The 12,982-nt window shown below is 39.9% G+C and overlaps 1 protein-coding gene across 3 annotated transcripts in view; it reads right to left on the reverse strand.

The window, feature by feature from the left end:
* Window positions 1-12,982, reverse strand: part of arel1 (apoptosis resistant E3 ubiquitin protein ligase 1) — a 78,931-nt gene that overhangs the window by 65,816 nt on the left and 133 nt on the right. Inside the window, exons 1-2 of one of the 3 annotated variants that reach the window (XM_059649040.1) lie at window positions 12,526-12,971; window positions 11,546-11,649 (exon numbers count right to left, since the gene is read on the reverse strand). The gene's annotated coding sequence lies outside the window, so the exon portion shown is untranslated. Of the gene's footprint in view, window positions 1-3,221; window positions 3,418-11,323; window positions 11,416-11,545; window positions 11,655-12,525; window positions 12,972-12,982 lie in introns of those variants that run through there. The other 2 variants (XM_048537005.2, XM_048537006.2) reach the window with 2 other exon arrangements.

Consider the following 12,982-nt stretch of genomic DNA (forward strand, 5'->3'; position numbering starts at 1 on the left):
TGTGTGTGTGTGTGTGTGTGTGTGTGTGTGTGTGTGTGTGTGTGTGTGTGTGTGTGGGGGGGGGGGGGGGGGGGGGGGGGGGGGGAGAGAACTTCAGGAAGTCACAACCTAAAAAGGGTAGTGAAATGCATTAAACCTATAGATTATAACCTCCCAAGAGTTGAAAGCTGGGATAAGGCAGATTGTTGTTTTCAATCTCATGCCGAGAAGGTGAACTGAATGGCCACCTTCATTGCTGTACATTTCTAAGACTGTGATTTTAGAATCCAGAACATAGGCTATCATACTCAGGGCATTTGTTGACTTTTAGTCCTGTGTATCACTTGATTGTTCAGTTTTACAACAAAATGCCTTTAAATTGTACTTTAACTGTACTCTACTGTTATTCAAAGTAAACATGCTCCAGTCTGAACAATTTCACTGGGAATACAGCATTTGCTTAATGTTGGTAGAATAGCTCCAGATGTCAACAGTCAAAGAAAAAGACTCATGTAACTCTTGTCTCTTTCTTCTAGGTAACAGAGGTAGCAGGCTTGGAAGATGTTGTTAAAGAAATTAGAACATAAGAATATTACAACTAGGAGCAGATGTAGGCCATCTGACCCCTTCAGCCTGCCTTGCCATTTAGTAAGATCATGGCTGATCTTTTTGAGACTCAGCTCCACTTACCCACCTGCTCACCATAACCCTTAATTTCTTTACTGTTCAAAAATTTATCAAGCCTTGCCTTAAAAACACTCAGCGAGGTAGCTTCAACCGCTTCACTGGGCAGGGAATTCCACAGATTCACAACCCTTTGGGAAAAGAAGTTCCTCTTGACCTCAGTCCTACTTCTGCTTCTGCTTCCCTTTATTTTGAGGCAATGCCCCCTAGTCCTAGTTTCACCTGCTTGTGGAAACAACCTCCCTGCCTCCACCTCATCTATTCCCTTATAATCTTATATGTTCCTATAAGATCTCCCCTCATTCTCCTGAATTCCAATGAGTATAATCTCAGTCTACTCAGTCTCTCCTTATAATCCAACCCACTCAACCCTGGAATCAACCAAGTGAATCTCCTCTGCACCCCCTCCAGTGCTAGCATGTTTCTTCTCAAAGTAGGGAGACCAAAACTGCACACAGTACTCCAGGTGTGACCTCATCAGGACCCTATACAACTGCAGCATAACCTCACTGTTTTTAAACTCCAACCCTCTAGCAATGGCAGACAAAATTCAATTTGCCTTTTCAATTACCTGCTGCACCTGCAATCCCACCTTCAATGATTCATGCACAAGGGCACTCAAATACCTCTGCACAGCAGTGTGCTGCAATATTTTCCCATTTAAAACATAGCCCATTTTGCTGTTATTTCTACCAAAATGGATGATCTCACACTTATCAACATTGTACTCCATCTGCCAGATCTTTGCCCACTCACTTAGACTATCTATATCCCTCTGCAGACTTTCAGTGTCTTCTGCACACTTGGCTCTAAATCGCTCACCTCAGTGTCATCTGCAAATTTTGACACACCACACTTAGTTCCCAACTCCAAATCATCTATGTAAATTGTAAACAATTGTGGTCCCAACACTGATCCCTGAGGCACACCACCAGTCACTGACCAACCAGAAAAACACCCATTTACCCCTACTCTTTGCTTTCTACTGGTCAACCAACCCTCTATTCATGTCAATACATTACCTGTAATGCCATGCAACTTTATCTTATGTAGCAGCCTTTGGTGTGGCACCTAAAGTTGTCTTAACTCACTGAAGAGTATTTTAGCTGATGGTATACACAGCAAATATGCACCTACAGTGGAACGCGTACATTGTTGATGTGCTGTCTGAGACAGCAATCAAAAATATTGGCTTTACCATAGATGGAAATCACGTTTTTGAAGTGTTTCTGTATTCATCACATTTCTGACTTGCACCTTGCAAATGGTGCACAGGCTTTGAGTCGTCAGATAGTGAATTACAATTCACAGAGCATCGGCCTCTGAGCTGCTCCTGCAGCACAATATTACTTGGCTGAAACAGTTCAGTTCAGTTTCTGGTCCCCAGGACACTGGTAGTCAGGAATTCAGTGATGATAAATCCTTTCGACATCAGGCACAGTGGTTAAATCGTCTCTCTTGGAAATGGTCATTGCATTTATGCTAGGCAATCAATAGATGTCTGGAGCTGGATGAACACAACAGGCCAGGCAGCATCAGGAGCAGAAAAGCTGATGTTTTGGATCAGGACCTTTCATTTCTGAAGAAATCTGACTCCAGCATTGGCAGTTCTTCTTATCTCTCACTATGACTGGAATGTCTTACCAGATTTTGCTGCATACCAAGTGACTGCCTAACAACCTGAACTGAGAACAGCACTAGCCATATGTGACTGTTCGATTTTAACTGAAGGCTGGGGAAAATGAAAGAGACACAGAGACAGAGAAGTAGTGAGCATAACATTCCTTTGTGCTCAATACACTTTCAGCTAGTGAACTGTTCTCTTCATTCTCATTGACCAAATTTTGCTCAGCCTTCTTGACACCACTCTCAATCAAATGCGGCCATTCATGTTAAATGCAGTCACTTTTGACTTATCAAGTCAATTCTTTTGACATGTTTAGCCCAAACTTATAAGGAGGTCTAGAGCTAAATGGACTGGCAGAACCCAATCGGAGTATTTAAGAGTAGATCACTGGTCAATGAGTGCTACTCGAAAAGTCAGTATTTCTGTTATCATCCTTCAGCATTCAGCAAACTCAGTCAGTTGTGACATTACTAAGCCACTCTTGGCAATGAACATTGAGCTCTTCGCAAAGATTAAATTATTTGACTTAATTACCTCTAGTGATTCATCCCAGTGCTTTTCAACAAATGAGAGAAGTGATTCATCAGCTGAGGGAGGGTGCTCAATGGTAATTAGCTGGTTGTTTACTTCATCATGTTTGATGTTATGAGATGCCTGCTTCTATTTTATGTAATCTTGCAGATCGAACATTGAGAACTCCCACAGCTACCCCCTCTCTACTATCAATGATACTTTCCCCCATTTTGCTGATGCAGATTGTCTGCACAAATCATTAGAAATAGACATGTCCTGTTTTTTGTGAATTGCACATACCTGAGCAATTGTCCATTTAGGCAGGCGATGCCAGTGTTTTGGCTACACCACTTCTATCTCTGGAGCACATTCTTCAGCATACCAGATGTAATACTGTTAGAGCCCACAGTAGACTTACCAAATTTCAGAAATGTTACAGCGCAGAGGTAGATATTTCATTTCATTGTGTCTGCGAATGAACACCATGACTCAGTTATTCTCCTGCATTTTCTCCATATCCTTGCACTTTGTTTCCATTCGAATGATCATTCGCTGTTCTTCTGAATGCCTCAATTGAACCTGCCGTCACACTTCTAGGCAGACCCAAACTATTCCTTGTGAGAAAAAGTTGTGCATTAATTATCTCACTTCCTCCTTTGGTAAATCACTTGAAATCTGTGCCTGCTTATTTTTGGTCCTTTTACAAGGGAGCACTTTCTCCCTATCTACTCTACCTAGACCCTTTCATGATTTTGAAAACGATTTAGCATGATCTTTCATGAATTTATCAGATGAGTGTCCTGCAGTTGTTCTGTGCCTACGCTGCATTCAATGCACTCAGCTATTTCTTGATATCACATGAATGAATTGAATTGCAACTGCGCTGGGGACCTCGGATGGATGCTGAGATGGATCATCTCAACTGCCACTTGGGCCAAAGGTCATTCAAAGCACTTTAGCCTCATCTTTACATTCATGTGCTGAGTTCTACTGTCGAAGATGGGGATTGTTCATGCAGCTTCCTCATTAATTGTTTAATTGCGTATCTAATTCATGACTGGATTGGGCAAGGCTGCAGATCAGCATGCTGCTTCTACTGTTAGACTGTACGTAGCCCTGCGTTGCAGATTCACCAGCTGACACTATTATTTTTGTACATTTAGTGCTACTCCTGGCATGTACTTCTACATACGGTTGACCCCATATATTGATGATAGTATTTGAACAACAAGATAGGCTAAGGCTTCAAGTTACAGATCCTAGCTGAATACAAATCTGTTATTGGCGATTGTTCAAAAGGACTTCAAGGAAGCAGAGTTTTAAATTATTTAGGAGGCAGGATGATAAAGCAATTCCTCAGTGAGATGTTGGGACTTCATCTCTACGAGGGCCATATTTTTTGTTAAATCTACCAACACTTTCTTGAGAAGATAGATCCAAAATAGGTAAATTGGTGACGAAGTCAAGTATATGTTCCACTTGTGTTGACGGTCTCAAGTCCTGCCTAAGCACAGTAATTCTCTTGTCCTTGAGAGGTCAGTCAGCTAGTAATTAGTGATACTATGAGCCATCACAGACATTTGAATTACTCAGTGATTGCATTGTGAGACCTTTGTCACACTCAGTGCTTCATCCAAGTGGTATTCAACATAGGAAAGTGGTGATTCATCAGCTGAGGAATGGGTGCTAGTTGTAACCAGCAGGAAATGTTTGTGCCATGTTTGACTTGCTTCTAGCTTTTGAGCGTTAATATTAAAGATTTCCAGACTTAGTCCCTCCTAACTGTATACACAGGCAGGGCAAGACATGGCCCAGGATAGCTATATGTTATGATTCAGTGTTTGGAACGTATCAGGCCATCAGGATAAGTTCACTCAATTTTAAAGCAAGTTCTCAGGTGCTGGTGAGAAGAATTTTACATGGTCGTGTGGGCTGAGTGTATCTTCAATGCAGTAGGTATCTAAGTTGATGGTGAGTGGTCTTTTGGTTTTACTGTGAACTATTCTATTTGAAACAACTCTGATTTGTTTGGATGTTTCAGAGGGTAGTTCAGCTACCACATTGCTGAGATTCCAGAATCACAAACAAAGGATGGCAGATGTCCTTCAACACGGAACATAAATGAACCAGATGGGTTTTTATATCCATCCAGTAATTTCATCCTCAAAACCGACACTAGCTTTACTTTATTCCAAGTTTAGTTAATAAAATGAATTTAAAACTCCTCTGCCATAATTGTAGGATTTCAATATATTCTGCTGGATAAGTTGAAGTTGCTGAATTATAATACAATGCTTCCAGTTAGCTCACTGTCACCTTATTCACAAGTTATACTTCACCTGGATATTTTAATTCACCCAAAGTTTTGTTGGAGCTACTTAGGCCACACAGTGCAACACAACATTCATGGCCTCAGTCGTGAAGGATGCCAGAAAGTACCAAGCAGTACCTGCAGTTCCTTGTCTTGATGTAAATGGGGAGGTTTACAGAAGAGGCAGAGAGAAACAGAGAAGACCCAATCTCCTTCATTACTTGTATAACTAAAAAGTTTTGTTTAAAAAGATAAAGTAGACTTGTATTTCTATACTGCTTCTAGTACAATCATAGGAGAGCTCAAAGCACTTCACAGTCAATAGAGTATGTATGAGTGCGTAGTAATCAATGTTGTAATGTAGGAAAAATGACAACCAATCTGCGTGCAGTAAGGTCTCAAAAACAGCAAACTTTTAAAATTTCAGGTAATCTGTTTCTCTGATGTTGATGTTGGAGATGAAGTCCTAATGGTAATGTCAATGGACGAGTAACCAGAGCCCCTAGCTAGCGATCTGGCAAATATGGGTTTAACTCACATTATAGCAGATGGTGAAATATAATTTGATTTGACCTGGAATTAAAAGTTAGTCACATGGTGACAAAATAATCATTTCTGAATGTTCTAAAACTCATCTGGTTCAGTAGTATTCTCAAAGGAAATATCTTGTCCTTACCTGGTCTGGTCTGGTCGACCCACAGCAATATGATTGACTCTTAACTGTCCTCAGAAATGAAAGTCAATCAATTCAAGGACAACTACAGATGGACAACAATTGCTGGCCTTCCCATCAATGTCTACAGTCTACATGGTGCACAGAAATGAAGCTGGTATTGGTTAAGACATCTGGAATAATGACCCTGCTTTTCTTCAAAAAAGTGCTAAGGGATCTTTTACATGAAAAAGGAAACAGAGTCTGAATCAGAGCACCTCTAACAACACAGTATCATAGAATCCACATAATGTGGAAAACAGACCATTTGGTCCAACAAGTCCACACTTACCCTCCAAAGAGCATTCCACCAAGAATCGTCCCCCTGCGCTTTCCCTGTAACCCAGTATTTCCCATGGCTAACATACCTAACCTACACATTTCAGAAAACTACAGGCAATTTAGTATAGCCAATTCACCTAGCTTGCACATCTTTGGATTGTGACAGGAAAATGGAGCACCGGGCTGAAACCCATGCAGGCAGAGGAAAATGTACAAACTCCACACAGTCACTCACCTGGAGGGTGGAATTGAATCCAGGTCCCCTGGTGCTGAGAGACAGCAGTGCTAACTGCTGAGCCATCGTGCCACTTCCTTAATACCCAAGAGGGGCAATCTTGATTATTACATGCAAATCCTGCAGTGAAAGTTTCACTATCAACCTAAATGAAACACACAAATCTAATGAACGGAGCCATGGCTGGCACCATAAAGGATTCAAGACTACTTTTCCAGGCGGTGTAAAGTAATAAGCAAATCACTTCAAGAAACAATGAGAGCGGGAAAGACTAGGAATACCCTGCTAGTACATTAATCAACGTTTTCTTTTTCCCACTTGAGCACCACATAAATAAAATACAGCTTGAGGAAGGCAGAAAGCTCAATGAGAATTTACTGGAGATAAAATAGGTCAACAGTAACCTAATGTTTAAAAAAAATCAGCATGCATAACTTGAAGTAGATGCTGTAATTAAAATTTAAATATTGGCTGCTTTAATTGTTCAGGGACAGTCTTCTGCTGAGCAAAAAACTAAAATTACTGCCTTTGAGTTGCTGAATGCCTAGTCTCTGGCTGTATACTCTATTACACTTGAACAGCTCTTGATTTGCACAGCTTTTTCTCACCTCCACAACAGTCATTCCCATGAACAGATATACGCTTAAATCTTGGCTGCTTCCTTTGGTCTACTCCCATTTTCACTCCTTCAGGTCCAAGGGATTCAGACTTGACGTTTTGATTACCACTTTTCAAATCTCATTCACTAGTTTGTCATCCAGTTTTTACTGCCTCTCTTGCAAAATATCATGAATTGTCAATGCTAAAGACACACAAAAACAAGCTGCAGCTGTAAGCTTGTTTTACAAAAGTGGTAATGATCAATTAGCAAGTGTCTGTGCATAGTATCAAGGAACAGCTCAGTGGGTGTTCACAAGAAAATGAGGTTCTCAAGACAGGGTGTTAAGACATTGCAGCAGGGCTTCACGGGATTTTCAGAACAGGTCATCAAGACTGACGCAATAGGGTAACTCATTTAGAGCTTTATTTCCAGACTTATATTCTGAGGATTATTAATTACTACTGACAAAACTAAGTGCAGTTCTCAATAAAGGTACAATCCAAAGCCTGAGGATATGATATAAAAATGCAGAGTGGAACCAAGTGACCACACAACAAAAAAGTTCAGTTTTTCTTAGGCAAATGCACTGAACAAAGGAAAAAAGCCATATGGCAATGCTGAGACACATAACGGCTGTCCACATGTCTTTCAAGAAAGTAACCAGTCAAATCAGGAAAGCTCCTTTGTGAAAAAGATTAGTTTAATTAAGTCAGTGGTCTCAAAATTAGCAATAATACAACTCTGACAGTCTGCCAGGTGAAACCATCAAGCCATTTGCTGCAAAAAAAATGTAATACAATTGAGCACTTCAGTTGCTTCATTGTGGTCAGTGAGCAGACTGCAGCTGCACATTTCCACCCATCTGCAACCTGGCCTTGTTTATTGATTGTCCTATAAGCAATGAGAAAGAGATCCTGGTCATATGCAGCTCTCAGATTTTTCAACAGGGATTTAAAAATAAAATTTTATTTTATTTGAAACAAAATACGCATATTTACAGTTTAAAAACCATTGATGGTGACCTCATTCAAAAATACCAACAATAAACCTTGACACGGAGGAGTTAAACACTAATTCTCACCATACTAAGTTTTAAAACTTAGATAGGGAAGCAGAAAATAAAACAGTTTCATTGATACTAAATACTATTGAGCATTCCTGCCAGTCAGCTAAAACTAATGCTACTAGTTGCATGAGAAAAGCTGGCTTCTTGCCCTGCCGCTGCTTGCAGCATTGATAACCTTGGAAATCTGCCATTGTAGCCATGGAAATTCAAAGAAATGTGCTGTTCCTTGTCGATCAGACATAAAAAAGTAGAAAATAAATTGTCACTTGGCTATAGCTTGTAGACTCACTGAGGCCTCTGTCCAGTGACCATAAAAGAGAAATTTGCCTTTTACAGCCAAATGTTAAGCATTTTAGTGAGTTAAGTTCTTTTAAAAGTGATTGTACTGTAGTCAACTCAGCAGCCACAAAGCACATGGCAAAGAATGTGTTACGCCAGGGAAACTTGGTTTTGAGATATTGATTGGTCAGGACACCAGGTAAAATTACTGTTTCTTGACTTTCATTCTTCAGAACAGGACTTAAAACTTTAACTCTCCTTTCTCTCCACAGCTGCTGTTGTTTTTATTTCAGATCCCAGGATCTGCAGTTTTGTGTTTTATTTTATGTAGTGCAGAACATCAGCGTCAGTTCAACAGGCTAAATGACCTACACCTACTCCCATTTGCTGTTTCTAAAGTGAACCTCAAGATAAAAGCTATACCATTCACAGATAATGTCACAAAACACATGCAAATTGCCAGGGATATCTGAAACATATTCCTCAAAAAATCATGGAGCATAGGTTAATTGAAAAAGTCAGACTTGATGATAGGTGGATTTTTTTTTAGTAAAAAGGTATTATGGACATATAAAACACAAGCGAAGTGAATCAGCTAGATTCTAACTGAACAGCAGAACAAGCCCCGAGGAGAAAATGATCTGTTCTTGTTCCTATGGTCTCAATTTAATTTGTTTTGCTAAGCAGGGAACACTTCCCTTATGTACTTTTCCTGCAGCTAGGCCTGTACCTCCTTTATTAAACTCAGAGCTCTCAAGGTGCTGGACATTCTTAAACACATTGGTGAGCCACTTGGCACACAACCAGAAATCTTTAGCATAACGCTGCAGCTAGAATCACAGATATCCTAAACAACTGATATTTCCAATCTTACGCGAAACCAGTCAATCCGCAAAGCTCAAACTAGCCACTTTCAGTACACCGTTCAGTTTAAAAAAAACTGTAGCTTCATGCTATCTTGACTGCCTCAGTATGCTGTTACAGACTTCGACTTTAATGTTTATTAACCACATGCTTGGCAAATACTGTAAATAAAAATGTCAACTGTAATCAAAATCTGGCTCTTTTTTGAAATAAGTACATTTATCCCAGAAAATTCCCAAACTTACAGTCCCATCTATCAAAAGGCAGTTGAGATTGTAGCCTAGTGCAAGGAGACTGGTGAATGCAAGTAATTACACTGCTAATGTGCATCACAAGCAGCCACTCAGTTATCGATAGCACAGCCTCTTCCCACTTTCCAACTAAACCAAGTGAAATTTGATTATTTAACATCCCAACTTTTTGTAACTACATTGTCTAATAATCAAAGCACAACATAAACAGAGCCAACGTCTTACTTTTATCCATAGTATAATCAAGCACAAACCACTGTTAGCTCTTAAAAATAAAGAAAAAATTAAACATGCCAACCACTCTATAATTAAGACCCTTAAATTCCTAATTACTTTTATTTAGAAAGGCAGGTAATCAAAACACCAACTCAAAATCAACAAGCTGAGCTACAAGTTCTCAGCTAGTAGTATCATACCAGTATTGATACTCTTGTTTCTCTTTCTTCACAGCTAATGCCAGGTCTGAGTTTTCCAGCACTTTTGGGGCGGCATGGTGGCTCAGTGGTTAGCACTGCAGCCTCACAGCGCCAGGGACCCAGGTTCAATTCCCGCCTCAGGCGACTGTGTGTGGAGTTTGCACATTCTTCCCGTGTCTGCATGGGTTTCCTCCAGTTTCCTCCCACAGTCCAAAGGTGTGCAGGTTAGGTGGATTGGCCATGCTAAATTGCCCATAATGTTCAGGGGTGTGTGGGTTATAGGGGGATGGGTCTGGGTGGGATGCTTCAAGGGGCGGTGTGGACTTGTTGGGCTGAAGGGCCTGTTTCCACACTGTAGGGAATCTAATCTAATCTTCAGTTTTCAATCACTTATTCCTCATATTGCAAGTGATTTGGTATGTTCTTATGACCTCAGCTGGTAACAAACTAGACAAACCAGATAACATTTGCAATTGGTTCTCATGCTAGTTACTGACTGATTGTAGTCAAGATTTTGTCAATGTTCTTTAACACAAGGACACATGATTATTGCATAAAAAAATGTATGTAAACTGCCTTACAGAGACCCTAACTTCACAACAAAAATAATCAACCTGTTACCCAGCAAACATCCTGTAAAAACTTAACCGATTCTTTTCAATTGTGAAGGCCTAGATTCCTTTTCAGTTCTGATGGTCTGGAAATGTCTTTCCAGTTATGATGACCTAAAGCTCTTTTCAGTTCCCATATCTTGGAAATTTCTTCACATAGTTGTATGACATGACTTCATAAACTACCCTGCCCATTTACTTGGGTGAAACTCCTCTTATGAAGTGAAAACCTGATGAATTGAAACTTTGGTGGTCCCCAGTCTATTTTCTCTAACATGTCAAAATATAACTTAAAAACACCTCAATTAACTCCAAGGACATGTTGTTCAGCACATACCTAGAGTCACTGAGCATGGAAACAGACTCCTCTGTCAAACTCGCCCATGCTGACCAGACATACCAAATCTGGTCTTGTCCCATTTGCCAACATTTGACACACATTCCTCTAAACCCTTCCCATTTATATACTCATCAGGATGCCTTTTAAACGTTGCAATTGTAACCATTTCCACCACTTCCTCTGGCAGTTTGTTTCAAACATGCACCACTCTGCGGAAAACACCCACTGAATACAACGTTACCGAAATCTAGGATCTTAGGAGCAGCATGCCTTTTGGAGAAATGTTGAGGATTGGTGAACTAGAAGGACTTCACGACCTCAAAAAAATTGCTTTCACAGAAATATAAGCCACGCATTTTAAATATACTTTAAAATACAACCTTCCAAATATTATAAAAACTTTGATCATAATACATTTACATTTCTACCCTGATATTGTTTCTCATTTAGATAACAGTCACTAATATACTGTGTCACCTCAACTAATGATTAACTCACTCAAATATGTTCTATTCTCACTCGTATGTGCCTTATAAAAGTGAGATGACTTACCATCAAATAAGATTTTATATTTGAGAAAATTATTAACATTGAGCCATTCTTTAATCTGTTTCTGTCCAAAATCCTTCCACCTTAATTCCCAGTTTGACACCCAAAAACAAAAGGTGAGCACAGAAGTCAAAATGCAGCAGTCCATCAGGCCATCATATGCAAGCACAAAATCTATTATGCAATCCTGAGCTTCAGAATAGAGTTAAACATGGAGATTCTCACACTTCTTTGTTGAGTTCATGACAATCGCTGTGGCTCCAGGCTGAACAATACCAAAGAATAAGGGTAACTGTCAGAAGTTCATGGCTTTAATTCCAGTGTTCAAGCTGTTCTGCAAAAAAAAACAAAAACATAATTTGAGAAAAATTAAGCCAAATAAATCATTTTAGTATGTCTGTGACTTCTTCGCCACTAAAAATGAAATTTGGTGTGCACATCCCAACAGAAAAAGTTGACAAGCCTGAGTCTACTCAGGCCAGCTGATTGGCAATATAGCATGAGCAGCTTGCACCAAAAATTTTTAATAAGCACCAAGCTGCAACACTTGAAGTGCTTCAAAGGAAAGTCTGCCCTGTTTACATCTTTCAACCAACAGAGTACAGAACTCAAAATTTTAACATAACCATTTCCAGTGTTACTCATAAAAAGCAGTGAAATTGGAAAAATGCACTGTCCTGCTCACCTTTTAAACAGGGGCCAAATTCCACTCTTCAATGACCAGATAAATTCTCTCCTGACTGATTATAAAGCTGCTACACAAAATTAGTTCATACACACAACCTTGCTCCCAATAAACCTGAAACCTCAACATAAACTGTCCTTAATTTGGGACATGTAAAGGTGAAGGCACCATAGATTTGCTGCACCATCAGACTCCTCTCATTAGGAGGAGGGTTTCACCTGACAGTCACCACACCTCAGGTGTGGAGGGGGTTGGGAAGACTCCATCACGAAAACCTCAGCTGAACAGTCTGAATTAAGACCACATTGCTGGTATCACTGCATCACAAACACATTCAAGTTTTAATCCTTAGATCTAAATAACCCTAGCTGTTTTGCCAAAATTTAAAAAATGTAAATAAAAACAAGCGCTTTTATGCTTTTGATCTTTATACTTGGAGGCTCTGCATTTTCCACCAAACATAATTATTTGGGGATAGGGTTAGTTTGAGTTGAGTCTTTTATAAATTAAAAACTCTTACACATTGTCCACTAGAAAACTGAGCACAATAATTAACATTCCGGTTTAGAAACGTCCACTCAGTTCAACTGTTTTTCTGGATGTCTTGTCAGTCTCGCTCGACCTGCTGCATTTCGTCGTTGAGCGAGGCCACCTGATCCTTCGAGTTAGTTCATCCAATTCGGTTAATGTTCAACCAAATTCCCTTAACAATCTGATTGCTGAATTAACCCACTAGGTTCTAAAACGGCGGAACAGAATCTTAAAGATCAATCAAAAAGATGCCATCGGGCCACCTCTTCAGAAGAGCTGGCCTTCGCAGTTGCTCCGCTAATTTGACATTCGTGTGAAAGGAAAAGATAACTATTGTTAAAATGAGGAAGGTATTCCTCACGATTGAAAGGGGAAACAAACAGTCGGTAGCACAGTCAAACAGCTGATGCTTGAGTTGCGGAAGAGTTTCGACCTTCCCTTACTTG

Source organism: Stegostoma tigrinum, chromosome 10, assembly GCF_030684315.1.
Source record: "Stegostoma tigrinum isolate sSteTig4 chromosome 10, sSteTig4.hap1, whole genome shotgun sequence".
NCBI lineage: Eukaryota > Metazoa > Chordata > Chondrichthyes > Orectolobiformes > Stegostomatidae > Stegostoma > Stegostoma tigrinum.